The 15234-nt window shown below is 42.2% G+C and overlaps 1 protein-coding gene across 3 annotated transcripts in view; it reads left to right on the plus strand.

The window, feature by feature from the left end:
* Positions 1-15234, plus strand: part of LOC126299284 (constitutive coactivator of peroxisome proliferator-activated receptor gamma-like) — a 633226-nt gene that overhangs the window by 37144 nt on the left and 580848 nt on the right. The window lies entirely within an intron of this gene.

The following is a 15234-nucleotide window of genomic DNA, read 5'->3' on the forward strand; positions in this document are numbered from 1 at the left end:
GGAAAACCATTTAATCACAAAAGATCTAACTCATACACAGGCAGCCTTACAAAAATGTTTAGAATGTTTTCTCTGAAAACTGTCTTAAGAAACCAATTGTACAGTCCACATGTAACAGAAATATTTTTGAGCTCATGGGTATAAATAGCTCTGACTTTACTGACAGTGTCAGGAAATAAGCAGGGATTTGTGACCATTGTGCCGTTAAAAAAAACATCGTACTGATAAGTAGGCCCTTACAACAAAGTTCTTTATTAATTTGATACAATTTTGTAATCACTGAAGTAACATTACATACCCTCCAACCCAAAAAATTTCATTTAATTTCCTAATCTCCTTCCAGGTGCTTCAATTTATCAGTCAGCATGTGTAAAGGATGAATGGACAGACAGGTGTGTGTGTGTGTGTGTGTGCGCGCGCACACACACAGTCAACACTGATGCCTCCCCACATCATCAAGAACCTTACCCAAATCTGTCAATTTCCTGGAAAACATTTTGCAAGTACTGCTTACCATGGCATCTCCGTTTACAAAAACGGTTACCACCAAGCACCAGAGGACATCTGGACTTGTGTTTGTGAAAAAAATATTTTGCTAGTGGAAATGGCAGAAAGGAAAGCGAAATGTGAGATGTTGTCTTTTGAAGTGGGGTAATTGAACAGGACATCTGGGTCATAAGGTCCTTTCTCATAACAACAAGTGCATCATCTGCAAAAAGCCCGAGGTTACTGTTGATATTTTCTGCAAGGTCATTGATACACAATGTGAACAAAATGGTTCCCAACACACTTCCCTGGACCACACATGAAGTTACTTCCACATCTGACAATAACTCTCCATCCAAGATAACATGCTGCAACCTCCCTGCCAAAATGTCCAGTCACTAATTTCACTTGATTCATATGATTGGATGAATGGACAGACAATAAGCATAGGTGAGGCACTGAGTCAAATGCTCTTTGGAAGTCAAGAAATACTGCACCTACCTGACTGCCTTGATCCAGAGCTTTCAGTATGTCGTGAGAAAAGTGAGTTGTTTCATGTGGTGTCACTACCAGATGCCACATTTGCTAGGTGGTAGCCTTTAAATCGGCCGTGGTCCATTAGTATACGTTGGACCCGCGTGTCGCCAGTATCAGTGATTGCAGACCAAGTGCCGCCACATGGCAGGTTTAGTCTAGAGAGACTTCCTAACACTCACCCCAGTTGTACAGTCGACTTTGCTAGCGATGCTTCACTGTCTACATACGCTCTCATTTGCAGAGACGATAGTTTAGCATAGCCTTCATCTACGTCATTTGCTATGACCTAGCAAGGTGCTATAGTCACTAATTAGAATGAATTGTGAACAGACAATATTGTGAATCATGTACTGTCAAGAGCGACGTTCATCATTAATGGATTAAAGTTAAGTAACAAACTAATTACATCCGCTTTCTGAATTCTAATACCTTGTCATGTTCCAGACCTCACATCAGCATAGTTCTTCCCTCCTCACGTCAGCCTGCGTGAGCTAAAACGCGTGCATATCGACCTCCATTCGTAACATGGTGTTGGCTCTTCTGCCAACACAACATTTCACATGATTGATTTTATGAGGCTCCTTGCTGCTTGGCATTCAGGAAGTTTTGTGTTAAACATACGTAATTATATTTGAGTTCACAATATTTTCTAAGATTTCACAACAAATTCATGTCAAGGGTGTTAGAAGGTTGTTTATTGTATCACTTCTACTACTATTCTTGTAGACACGTGTGACCTGTGCTTATTTCCAAGAACTAGGCATGGGATCTACAGTAGATTGTAGTTAAAATAGGGACTAACTAGTTCGAAAATTCAGTATAGGATCTGATGGGGATTCCATTGGGTCCTGAAGCTTTGTTCAGATTTAAAGATTTCAGCTGTTTCTCAACGCCACTGACACAAATACTTACTTCATTCATCTTTTTAAGTCATATCAGGATTGAAGGCGGGAATCCAAGAAATCCTGGAATTCCCTTTGTAAAGGAACATTTGAAAATAAAGTTAAACATATCAGCTTTTGCTTTGCCACTCTCAATTTCAGTTCTTATCCCATTTGCTAGGGACTGGACACTAACTTTGGTGCCATAAACAGCCTTTATACATTATCATAATTTCCTTAGGTCCTCTGAAAAATCATGAAACAGTGTTCTGCTACAGTAGTCATTGAAAGCATCACGCATTGCTTTCTTGACAACCGAATGCGTTTCATTCAGCACTCTCTGTCTATAGTCCTATGCTTTGTTTTACATCTGTTACGCAATAGTCTCTGTTTCTTTAGAAGTATATTTACAGAGACTGTATACCATGGATGGTCTCTCCGTTATGAACTGTCGCTAGAATGACTCAAGTATGACCTCGGTGCCCAGACAACATGCATCATTTGTTCCAACATGCGCCACAATTCTTATTTGGTCTCCACCCAGAACATAATGTCATTTTGATACAATATTTTGGCAGTTGACCTGGCTGCCATCTTCAGGTGAGTAAGCCATTGCACTAACTTGCCAGAACTGAAATCAAACGTGCAGTGGCGGCTCTTTTATACACTACCTGTATGTACACCGCTCATGCGCGAACGTAACTGACCAATAACGCAAAACACGACAGTGTACCAGTGGTGAAAACTCATGGAAACAATGAATCAATATCACTGTGGCCACTTTCGATGGCTGAAACAGGGACCATTGTTTTTAATGTCAAACAGAACACAGTTTCAACTCTTACTTAAAGGATACCCATCATCTCTGTTAATAATATTGTCAGATAGCCAGATTTCAGTAGCATCTTTCACTACAGTCACAGTAACGTGATGCAGGAGAAACCATTTGTGTCTCATCATACAGCATTTTATGTCCAATAAGACAGTGTTCCGCAATCACAGATTTTTCTGGCTGAAATAAACACGTGTGGCGATGGTGCTCGACACATCGATTCTCTAGCATACGAATTGTTTATCCAGTATAGGCTTTCCTGCGATAACAAGGAATTTGGTAGATTCTGGACATCCTCAAAGCCAAATCATTGTTCACTGAGCCCAGCAGAATCCTGGTCTTAGCTGGCAGAAGGAATATATTTTTAAACATATCTTCAAAAACAGGAAGAATTTTAAAGAGGTTTTGATATTAAAAATGTGTTCTGCCTGTCAGCTAATATCAGTGCTGCTGGGCTCAGTGAAGGATGATTATGGTTTGAGAAGCCTCGTGTCTACAAAATTTTCTGCCCCTGCTGGAAAGCCTGCAACGATTTTTACTATCTATGATTGATGCATGGAGCACCATCGCCACAAGCATTTATTTCAGCCAGAAAAATCTGCTGTTGCGGAACATTGTCTTACTGTAGGGCATAAAACATTGTATAATGAGACACAAGTGGTTGTCCCTGCGTCGCATTATTGGGACTGTGCAGTGAAAGAAGCTATTGAAATCTGGCTGTCTGATAATATTATAAACAGAGATAAAAGGTATCCTTAAAGTAAGAGTTGGAACCCTGTTTTGACATCAAAAAACAAGTCTTTGCTTCAGTCCTCAAAAAGTGCCAACAATGTTTGATATTGATTTATTGTTTCCTCAAGTTTCCACCACCAGTGTGTTTGTTGTGCTTTGTGCTAGTGGATAATTATGTTGGTGAACGTGTGCTGGACCTACAGGCAGTGTATAAAGGAGCTACTGCAGCATGTTTGATTTCAGTTCCAAGTTAGTGCAATGGCTAATTCACCTGAACATGGCGGCCATGCCGATCACTGAAATATTGTATCAACATGGCGTTATGTTCCAGCTGGAGACCCGATAAAAATATTGACAATTACTATGATTGGAATGGTTATGGAGCCACATTTTTCAAGACTGTTGTTAACAATCTTTCCCTTTTAAATGTAGCCTATGTTCTTCCAACTGTATGTTACAGCATCATGAAAAAGTTTGAAGTAAATCGATCAAGAACTTTAGATTTTTTTGTAACAGCTTTCAGTAATGACTTGTCTTTATATATTACTGTAGATAATATGGGATATTTTCGGATAAGCTAAATCTTTAAGGGCCAGTGACTACGAATCTTTGACTCGTTTCATGTGCTTGTGTAAAAGCATTTCCTTTGAAAAGTTGTGGCTGTCCTTCATAACTCAAGGAGTATTTCATATATAAACATATAAAGAATTGCCTTTGGGTCAAGGTTTATGAATAATGATTTGCGTGATTGCATGTTGTTCCCCATCATAACAGTGATGTTACCCCCCCCACCCCACTACCCTGGTAGCATGAGAGTGTAAGATAGTTTGCATTTTCAACACACCACAAAAAATTGTAACATATAACAACTGATTTAAAATATGTGTGATACACAACTGTCATTGCCTAAGGGAAACCATGAGGCGTAGCGCCATGTAACGATCCTGCCTCTGAGGTGGTTAAGTGGGAGATGTGTCTCAGAGCTGGATAGTGACAGATGGTGACACGAGACTGGATCCACATATAGTTTATGTATCAGCCGATTGAGGACAGTATTGGATAGGGGACTGATTTAGTTTAGGTTGTGTCCAGTAGAGTACACTAAAGTAGTAGTATGTTTTTCATAAGCTGTTCTAGTATTTTCATAAAGTGTTGTTATGTCTTTTTGTGTATGTAAAATGTTATAAATGTGTTTTAGCAGTATGAATTATGCATGAGTGTGGATTGATGTTAATATGACGATAATTGTTTAACAAGTTATGTAGTAGGATTTAGTGTGGGAACATTTTGAAGAAGTATGGATATGAACAAAGCGGATTTTTGTAGAATAGATTTGTAAAGTAAGTTTATGGTAAAGGGAAAGTCAATTAAGGTATAAATAACAATAGTAAATAGCTATGCATAAACAAAACTTCAGCATATTAGACAATTATGTCAGTAAAATGTGCAGTCGTTAGGTTTACTTATTGTGATTTGTTATTGATGAACAACGCGGACTGACGCGGGACAGTGTTGTTTTGCTATTGGCTGTTGAGTAAACTGACCAGTGGTAAAGCAATATTCTTCGCGCGCCTTTCTTTGCTGGTAGGGAAGACTTAGAGTATTCTAGAGAAGAGTCTAAGCCTAGCCATGAAAGAGATGGAACGTGTGCAGTAGTAGTTCCGATGGAAATAAGTTGCCGGATATAGCAGTGTTTCATACATCAAAAGTGTTGGAAAGTGACAGTATAATTATTAGTGTGTGTGTGTGTGTGTGTGTGTGTGTGTGTGTGTGTGTGTGTGTGTGTGTGTTACCGACAGACTTTAATATTTGGTAAGCATTCTCAATCAAAAACAATCCATATTTTTGTAGCTATTACGTTTTCGGGAAATACACCACCATAAACTTGCTAATGTGAGTGAAAGGGATTGTGAGTGACTGTGTTAAGGCTAGCACAGGCTTGGCAGTGATACTTGTTCACCTAAGTTTCAGAATATATTAATTGAGGACAAAATTTCCAACCTTTCATTTCGCGTTTCTCCCGAAACGTAGATTAGTGATTTTAATTGCAGCCTGGTCCACGTCGAAGTACAGTAGGTTTCACTCTGCTTTCCTACTGATCATCTGCTGAGACAATGTTCACAGGTAGGTGCAGGTTCATCGTAAAGGGACGGAAAGAACTGCGCCGCTGCAACCATTTAATTGCTTCACTAAATAAGCCATGTGCTTAGTCCATGAAAAGTATCTGTTTATACTAGCTTCAAGAAAGTGAAGAGTATGCAGTGATCAGCTCCTTCCTATTGTGAATTAACTGGGGAACATACTCAGCAATTTGTTTGGTCTTAAAATGTACACTTTGTATTTTCATAAGGTTGTGTGGCATTATTATTTAACCATTTTTCAAGTTGTTGAATTTATTTGGTATTATGTGCTGGTTCTTCATTGTTCTCACAGCAAACTACTGCTAATGAGTGATCTACATAGAGTATTGTTTCCATATCCTGTATGGCATGTCATGTATGTAATACAGAAACAGTAATAGGTCCAAATTTGATACCGGGGATACCCTTGCTTCTATCTCCTTCCAGTTAGAACAGGCTCTCTCACCTTTTTATTATGTAACATGGCTGCCAACTGTTAAGGATTGTACGTAACTGCTACCGATTTATCACTTTAATTGCGGAGTTATGGTAAGTTACTAAAAATTGTGGAAATACACATTGTGTCATACTGTAAGACACAAAGAGCTGCATGGCCACAATGACCAACATTTTATTCTTCTTCCATATACAGGTGAATAACATTTGAGAACATAGACGCAAATGTAGAAATAGTCCAGTTCCTGATACAGGCAGTCACTGACAAAAAGTATGAACACAATACGAGAGCGAGTGCCTGCTGTACTGCACTTACAAAGAGAGGAGCTCAAGTAGACAGTGCAGTGTATCCCACGCCAAGTGCACAAGTCGTGCTGCCCACTGCAGGTGGCTTTTGGTGGTTGGCCTGCACAGATGCCATTGGCAGAATATTCTAAGTGTAGTGGGCCAGCAGCCTTATGCTGTGTTGCATATCCAGGTATTACGTACAGAGTTGTAGCACCCCTCCCTTCTTGGGAGTTGGGTGCTCATCCAATGCAGGCATCAGGGTGACTATTAAGACATCTGTGGTCTTTGCTGCGGACACTAGGTGGTGATTGTGGCTGCAGAAGAAGATGATTCCAGGCTGAGACTGGTGAGTAGAGGCGGCTGTGGGAGTGAACATAAACTGCTCCCTAGCAGATAACTATTTGAGATGACTGGTGACAAGGGCACTATTAGCACCTCAACGTCTGGACCCTCAATGTGATGCAAATGTGCCGATGGTGAAGGCACTGGCAGCTCGGTCGGATGTACTGCTGATCCAGTGTTGGAGAACCCGGAGGCACCAACCCGGCCAGAGACAGAATTGCCAGCATCTACAATGCAGGTGGGTCTGCCCGTGTTACGGGACACTCCGTGAGGTTACACAGCTGTGAAGGGAGGTGGTGGTGGCAGTTCCCTGGGCCTCGCCACAACAGGATACAGCTGGTCATGGTGGCAGCCGCTAGCCCTTAACTGGTATGCACCATAGAGATGGAGGCCTTGGCAGCTGTGCACCACGGCCAGAACTCAGTTCTGTCAGCAGCAGAACCCTTGAGCCCAGACTGTAGAGCCAGGAGTAAACTGTGATGAGGCCTGCACTGATGGTCATTTTTGGAGTGGCGTGAGCAGATACAAGAGTGTGCGCCACTGGTGACCATGGAGCATATTGACTAGACTCCAATGTCCCACTGGCATAAACCTGCAGGAGCTCAAGAGGTGCGTCCAGTCATTGTTCGTGCAGGAGTCCGCAAAGTACTTCTTCATTTGAACTGTGAATGTGCGGAGATGATGTTCTGTCCCCCCAGTTCAATTGGGGGTGAAAAGGAGCAGCAGTCACATGGTGAATGTCTTGATGGGTGCAGAAATAATGGAAGCCTGTGACACAAACTGGATCTTCATCACAGTCATGTGAGGCAATCCTTCAACAGAATTTTTTTTTGAGAGGGCCTAAATCATAGGTGTGGCTGATGTTGATATACGGCAGATAACATACAGAAATTTAGAGGGGTGGTGGTGGTGGTGGTGGTGGTGGTGGTGGTGGTGGTGGTGGTGAATCATGAGACATCTGTAACAAACTGACATTTGTGACTGGAGTTCAGCTGCCCAAGTCCCAGAGGACAGTGGTGCAGTTTGACAATTATAGAACTCTACACACACTGCAATGGCGTGTGTTTGCAGTGATAATTTGACAACTTACACATTTTGTCAAACAAAAGTGCCACAGGTTCATGGCTTGATTATAACTGGTAAAACAGCTGGTAAGTCCAAGAAGAAATCCAAGAAAGGAACAAAGTCTTACACATGTTTGCATCAGGGACATCAAAAGTAAGGAAGTGTTGCTAAGGCCGATTCTTGTAAGTCTTTGCCTGTGTCGTCATAATGGGGAAAAAGCTGTAGGTACGCAAACAACGTAGAAGTCTTGCATAGTCAATGTGGCAGACAAGTTCATGATAGCAATTGTGTAAAGACTACTGCTGCTCAGGGAGAGATTGGAGCATTGCCTCCATGGACAGAACAACTGAAGGCACAACCAAATAGAATGAGCATGTGGAAGTGAATGCCACACTTGTTGCCAATTGTGTCATATTGTAAGACACAAGCAATAGCATGGCCACAGTGAGCCTTAGTTAATTCTTCTTCCACATACAAGCGAACAACAGTTGGGAATATAGAGAAAAACATAGGAACAATCCAAGTACTGCTACAAGCAATTGCTGACAATAAGTATAAAAACAATGTGTGAGCGAGTGCCTGGTGCACTGTGCTTATAAAAAGGAGGGCTGTGATAGATTGTGTGGTGGATGCTATGCCTTGTGCGCAAGTTGGCCTCTGGAGGCCAGTCCATGCGGATGCCGTTGGCGGAATATTTAAAGTGTAGAGAGCCAGTGGCTGGGTGCTACCGTGCATAATCATGTACTACATTCAGTGTTATAGCATACGGTTTACAATTTGATGTTTAGGGAAAAAAAGGAAAGGTCCTGTTTACATTTCACTAATCATATGCTGCTACTTGTTTATTTGCAACATACTCCATTACAGTTTTTTTAATATTACATGTATGGAGAGAGAGAGAGAGAGAGAGAGAGAGAGAGAGAGAGAGAGAGTGTGTGTGTGCGCGTGCGTGTGGTGTAGGGAAATGTTTGTGTTTTATGACGATGATGATGAGGATTATGGTGGTGATGAGGATTATGGTGGTGATGAGGATTATGGTGGTGATGAGGATTATGGTGGTGATGAGGATTATGGTGGTGATGAGGATTATGGTGGTGATGAGGATTATGGTGGTGATGAGGATTATGGTGGTGATGAGGATTATGGTGGTGATGAGGATTATGGTGGTGATGAGGATTATGGTGGTGATGAGGATTATGGTGGTGATGAGGATTATGGTGGTGATGAGGATTATGGTGGTGATGAGGATTATGGTGGTGATGAGGATTATGGTGGTGATGAGGATTATGGTGGTGATGAGGATTATGGTGGTGATGAGGATTATGGTGGTGATGAGGATTATGATTGTATTGCAGAGTTGTTATGCAATATTACGACATAATGCCTTAATTAATTTTTTTTAATTTCCTCCTGCTGAAAGATTTCAGAATTTGGAGGGATTTGATAATGCTAGCTACGTCATGACAGGATACAGGAATAACTTTAAATTCAGCTGATCTGTGCCACATTATTATCCATTTTATTTCAAGTTATACAGTATCTGTTGGATTCTTCACATTTCTGTCTGAAGTTTGTAACAGTTTCCCCATCAAATTCTAATTTAAAGTCGGTTGTCTTCTCAGTACCTATTTCAGTCTTGACCATACAGCTTTTATTTATTTATGGCATCTGATACTAATTTACTGTTCATAATTTGTTTCGCCTGTTTCATTACTGTCAATTTTTTTTTATTTGCTTACGTATGGGAGAAACTGCATCATGGTTGTTCTTTGTTTCCATGTGCCCTTTCCTCTTTCTGATGTTAAAGAGCGTATTCCTTTGGTTATTCATGAGTTTGTCTTACTGTGCTTGTCAAATACCATTATGAAAGGAAAACGTTCATTGAATACACTCATGAATTCGGATAAAAAATCATTGTAGTTACTGGTTACTGAACACTGTTTGCTGAAAGACCAACAAGTTTCATTTAGGTTTGAGACACACACATTCATATTTCATTGATTAAACAAGCTGTGATATGGTTGTGAATTGACCAGTGACCCAAATATAGAATAAATTTCCCTTACTTCACGTTTATGGTCACAAGTCTTTTGTCTTCACACTACTGGTTTCAGACTCATGACCATCTTCAGATCTGCAGCAAAATATGGGAAAAACACATACACTAGCAGATTAAAACAATAAAACAGACCATAATGAAAAATATTATTGACATACATGTGCATTTGTGCACTTTAAAAATGAAAAGGCATAGTTGTTTTATAAAAACATGTCCTAATATACTGGAGCCATAGTGGCATCGTAAATGTTAAACACAAAATCAGCAGCAGCATCGTCATATATATAAAACAGCGTATGCAAGACTCATCTTGTTAGCAGCACTACTGTTCAAAACAAACTGCCCTACAATAGCCACAAAATGTTGGTGTTGTAGGTTCGCCAGATGTCGCTACTGTAGGCATACATGTATGCGTCAGTAATTAATTTTACAATGTAAAATAAAGGGCTGCTTCTGTCGAAGAACAAAGCAAGCTATGTAGACATCACGGTCTGACCATTCACTCCAAACCTGATGTGTTGCTGCCAGTGTCAGTGTTACAACCATGCTCTCGTGTCCTGTCAAAAAATGGTCAAATCTGTTACTTGTCCCGAGAATGTTCTGTGTGTCTCAATGAGCGGACTATCCATGAGATACGGGTGAAGAAAAATGTACCCTATCCTGTCACTCACAAGTTGTTGGCTAGTCGAAATCCCTGCATTTTGCCATCCAGCACTTATAGTACCATTCTTGCTATGGCTAGCTCAACAAAGGACATGGCCATGCAGACTTCAAACTTCCAATTCAGCACTGCGCTTGTAAAATTTCCCAATTTGACAATAGCATCCCTGTCTCCTTCTCCCCCAGCTTCGCAATGAGACACTAAATCCTCGCCCTTGGTGGCAAAATCACCTGCTACACAACCACCAGGCTGGAAAGGACAAAAGGAATATGTTGTGGTTGGCAGGAGAGCCAACCGTGTTTTTCTAAAGGAGGCCGAAATGCACGTGTCTCAGCTCACGCAGGCTGGCGTGAGATCTGGAACATGACAAAGGAATTAGAATTGAGAAAAACAGACGTAGCTGGTGGAATACTTAACTTTAATCCATTAATGGAGAACGTCGCTCTTTATGGTAAATGATTCACAATATCAATAGTACGGATACAGGCGCCTTGCTAGGTCATAGCAAATAATGTAGCTGAAGGCTAGGCTAACTATCGTCTTGGCAAATGAGAGCGTAGAAGTCAGTGAACCATCGCTATCAAAGCCGGCTGTACAACTGGGGCGAGTGATAGGAAGTCTATCTAGACCTGCCGTGTGGTTGCGCTTGGTCTGCAATCACTGATAGTGGCGACACGCAGGTCCGACGTATACTATCGTACTGCGGCCGATTTAAAGGCTACCACCTAGCAAGTGTGGTGTCTGGTGGTGACACCACAGAAAACTCCCACGAAAACTTTTTGTGTCCCTCCAGCCAACAAACATCTCCTCATCTTCCAACAACAAATACTCTAAGAAATCAAATAGGGACACAGTTTTCTCCTTCCCCATCTCAGATATTCTCTTCAGCGGCGTCACTGCGTGATACCCTGATCCAGCTGACCAGCCATTTTGCTGGTGTGCACAGCCTATCATTTTGCTGCCCTGGAATCTACAGTCCGATCGAAGAAGAATGCTTATGCTACAGTAGATCTTGTGGAACAGGCTCCTCCAACGGGCGTGCCCTGTAGCAGTGAGTGTGAAGGCTGGCACTCGGCAGCTGCCATGGTGACTACCTTTCATTTGTTCCCTCCTCCCCATTCCCTGATTCACGAGCACTTTGAGCTCTCACATTTCCTTCCGGTCTGCTTTGACCTTCCACCCGAAGATGGCATTCCATTTTGTGGGGGACTGAAGCTGCTCATCTGGGATGACATTCATAGCCAAACCATCTCGCTGAACACTCGGTTGCAAGCTGTTGCAGCGTGCATTATCCTTCCTCGCATTACCTTTTCTCTTTGCAATGTCTACATCCCTCTATCATTTGGTGTAACCAGGGCAGACTTCCTGCATCTTATTGGTCAGCTCCCTCACCCTTTTTTGCTGCCCAGTGACTTTAGTGTACATCATCCTCTTTGGGGCTCTCCCAGAACCTTTAGGAGTAGTGCTGTCTTGGCTGACCTTCTCAATCAACTCAACCTTATCTGCCTTAACACTTAGTAGCCACGTTCCTTTCGTTCTGACTGACACATATTCAGGCAACTATTTCCCATGTGCTGTCTGTTTGCTGCCCCATCTACACGTAAGAACAATTTGGGGGCTTTCTAAGACAGACTCGAGGCTTTAATCCTCCCTAGTGACCTTCTAAAAATAACATTTCCCCGATTGTAATAATCAGGTAGAGTACCTTGCGAACATTATCCTTGCTACTGCAGAATGTTCCATACCTCGTACTTCATCTTAACCGTGCTGTGTCCCAGTCCCTTGGTGGAATGACGCGTGCTGCGAAATGATTTGTGTGCAGAGATGTGCTCTGCACATTTTTGACTGTCATCGTATGATGATTAACTGTATTCGTTATAAACAGTTCCGTGCGTAGTGTCTTCGCGTACTTTGGGATAGCAAGAAAGTTGGCTGGATTTCATTTACTCATTCTTTTAACAGTGTCACTCCATTATGAGGGGCAACCTCCATTGGCTTTGTGGACCAAGGTCTATTACCCAATTTGTGGCCCGATTGTTGCATATGATGTCATTGTGGACTCTGTCTCTGACTCTAAGGCCACCATTTTGCAGCTTGCTCAGAAACAAGTGGAGGCGGCACAAGTGGTACTCTTTTCCTCTAAGAATTGAGTGCTACAGTGCCGCCTTTACTATGAGGGAACTAGATCATGCTCTCACTTCATCAGGAACTTCAAGACAGAGCTTTAAGGTACGTGTTGGTTCGGCCTTGACGGACCCCTTTATCCAGGACAAATCCGTTCTTACTATCGTCCTTTTTGCTATAGCCATTAACCCTATTATGGTGTGTCTCCCTCCAGTCATCCCCAGCTTGCTTTTTGGCCCATTGAAATTCTCCATGGGCTTGTGTTCCTGAGCGGCATCTTCAGTGATGCCTCGATCATCTTTACTAGTGGAATATAGACAAGGGCTTTCACTTTCCCACTGAGAAACCTGTCCGTATGAAGTTCTGCCACGGCAGTGGATTTCTTCTACTGTCTTTACATCTTGGGCTTGTTGCTCTTCCATTCACTGAAACTATGAAGTTTCTTATATCTTCATGGACAATCTATGAAAGAGAATGGTACTGCGACAGTGACATCGAATCTTACCCATAATGATGTTGGAACTCTCCTGTTTCATGAGATTGATGTGAACTTAACGGGGTCGAGACTTACCATATATTTGGTGAAGGCTGCCGGTCTTGCTTACAAGATGAAGGCAGAGCTCACCATGTGCAGCATCGTTGACAGAACCGACTGCGGACCTTTGGTGCAGAGCCGAAGGAGGGTCTGAATCAGAGGCTCAGACGGTTTTGCGACCGTATTGGCTGCAGATTCCTTGACTTGCGCCATAGGGTGGTGGGGTTTTGGGTTCCGCAGAATAGGTCAGGAGTTCACTACACTCAGCTGGCGGCTACACGGGTAGCGGAGGCTGTGTGGCGTGGACTGGGCGGTTTTTTAGGTTAGAAGGCCTCGGGAAAGTGCGGGATGGGCTGCAATGTCAAAGGGTGCTTGGCAATTACAGGACGTGCTTGGATCAAGGAACAGTCGGAATTATAGTTGTAAATTGTTGTAGTTGCGCTGGAAAAGTCCCTGAGCTTCAAGCGCTAATAGAAAGCACAGAAGCTGATAACGTTATAGGTACAGAAAGCTGGCTAAAGCCTGAAATAAGTTCTGCAGAAATTTTTACGAAGTCTCAGACGGTGTTCAGGAAAGATAGATTAGGCAGAATTGGTGGTGGAGTGTTTGTGTCTGTCAGTAGTGGTTTATCTTGTAGTGAAGTCGAAGTAGATACTCCGTGCGAATTGGTATGGGTGGAGGTTATACTTAACAGCCGAATTAAGTTAATAATTGGCTCCTTCTACCGACCCCCAGACTCCGATGATACAGTTGCGGAACAGTTCAGAGAAAGTTTGAGTCTCGTAACAAATAAATACCCCACTCATACGGTTATAGTTGGTGGGGACTTCAACCTACCCTCGGTATGTTGTCAAAAATACTTGTTCAAAACCGGTGGTAGGCAGAAAACGTCTTCCTAGATTATCCTAAATGCTTTCTCCAAAAATTATTTCGAGCAGTTAGTCCATGAACCCATGCGAATTGTAAATGGTTGCGAAAACACACTTGACCTCTTAGCCACAAACAATCCAGAGCTAATAGAGAGCATCATGACTGATACAGGGATTAGTGATCACAAGGTCGTTGTAGCTAGGCTCAATACCATTTCTTCCAAATCCATCAGAAACAAACGCAAAATAATTTTATTTAAAAAAGCAGATAAAGTGTCACTAGAAGCCTTCCTAAAAGAAAATTTCCATTCCTTCCGAACTGACTATGCGAATGTAGACGAGATGTGGCTCAAATTCAAAGATATAGTAGGAACAGGTCCGAACGCTGTTGCAGAGGCAACGGAAAAAGCATGCGAAGTTCAGAAGAACGCGAAATCCCGAAGATGGGCTAAAATTTACAGACGCGCGAAATTTGGCATGTATTTCGATGCGAGATGCCTTTAATAGGTTCCACAACGAAACATTGTCTCGAAATTTGGTAGAAAATCCGAAGAAATTCTGGTCGTACGTAAAGTACACAAGCGGGAAGATGCAGTCAATACCTTCGCTGCGCAGTGCCGATGGTAGTTATCGACGACTGTGCCACTAAAGCGGAGTTCTTGAACGCAGTTTTCCGAAATTCCTTCACCAGGGAGGACGAATGGAATATTCCAGAATTTGAAACACGAACATCTGCTAGCATGAGTTTCTTAGAAGTAGATACCTTAGGGGTTGAGAAGCAACTCAAATCGCTTGATATGGGCAAGTCTTCAGGTCTAGATTGTATACCGATTAGGTTCCTTTCAGATTACGCTGATACAATAGCTCCCTACTTAGCAATCATATACAACCGCTCGCTCACCGATAGATCTGTACCTACAGATTGGAAAATTGCGCAGGTTGCGCCAGTGTTTAAGAAGGGTAGTACGAGTAATCCATTTAACTACAGACCTATATCATTGACGTCGGTTTGCACTAGGGTTTTGGAGCATATACTGTATTCAAACATTATGAATCACCTCGAAGGGAACAATCTATTGACACGTAATCAGCATGGTTTCAGAAAACATCGTTCTTGTGCAACGCTGCTAGCTCTTTATTCGCACGAAGTAATGACCGCTATCGACAGGGGATCTCAAGTTGATTCCATATATCTAGATTTCCGGAAAGCTTCTGACACCGTTGCTCAGAAGCGACTTCTAATCAAG

Source organism: Schistocerca gregaria, chromosome X (genome assembly GCF_023897955.1).
Source record: "Schistocerca gregaria isolate iqSchGreg1 chromosome X, iqSchGreg1.2, whole genome shotgun sequence".
NCBI lineage: Eukaryota > Metazoa > Arthropoda > Insecta > Orthoptera > Acrididae > Schistocerca > Schistocerca gregaria.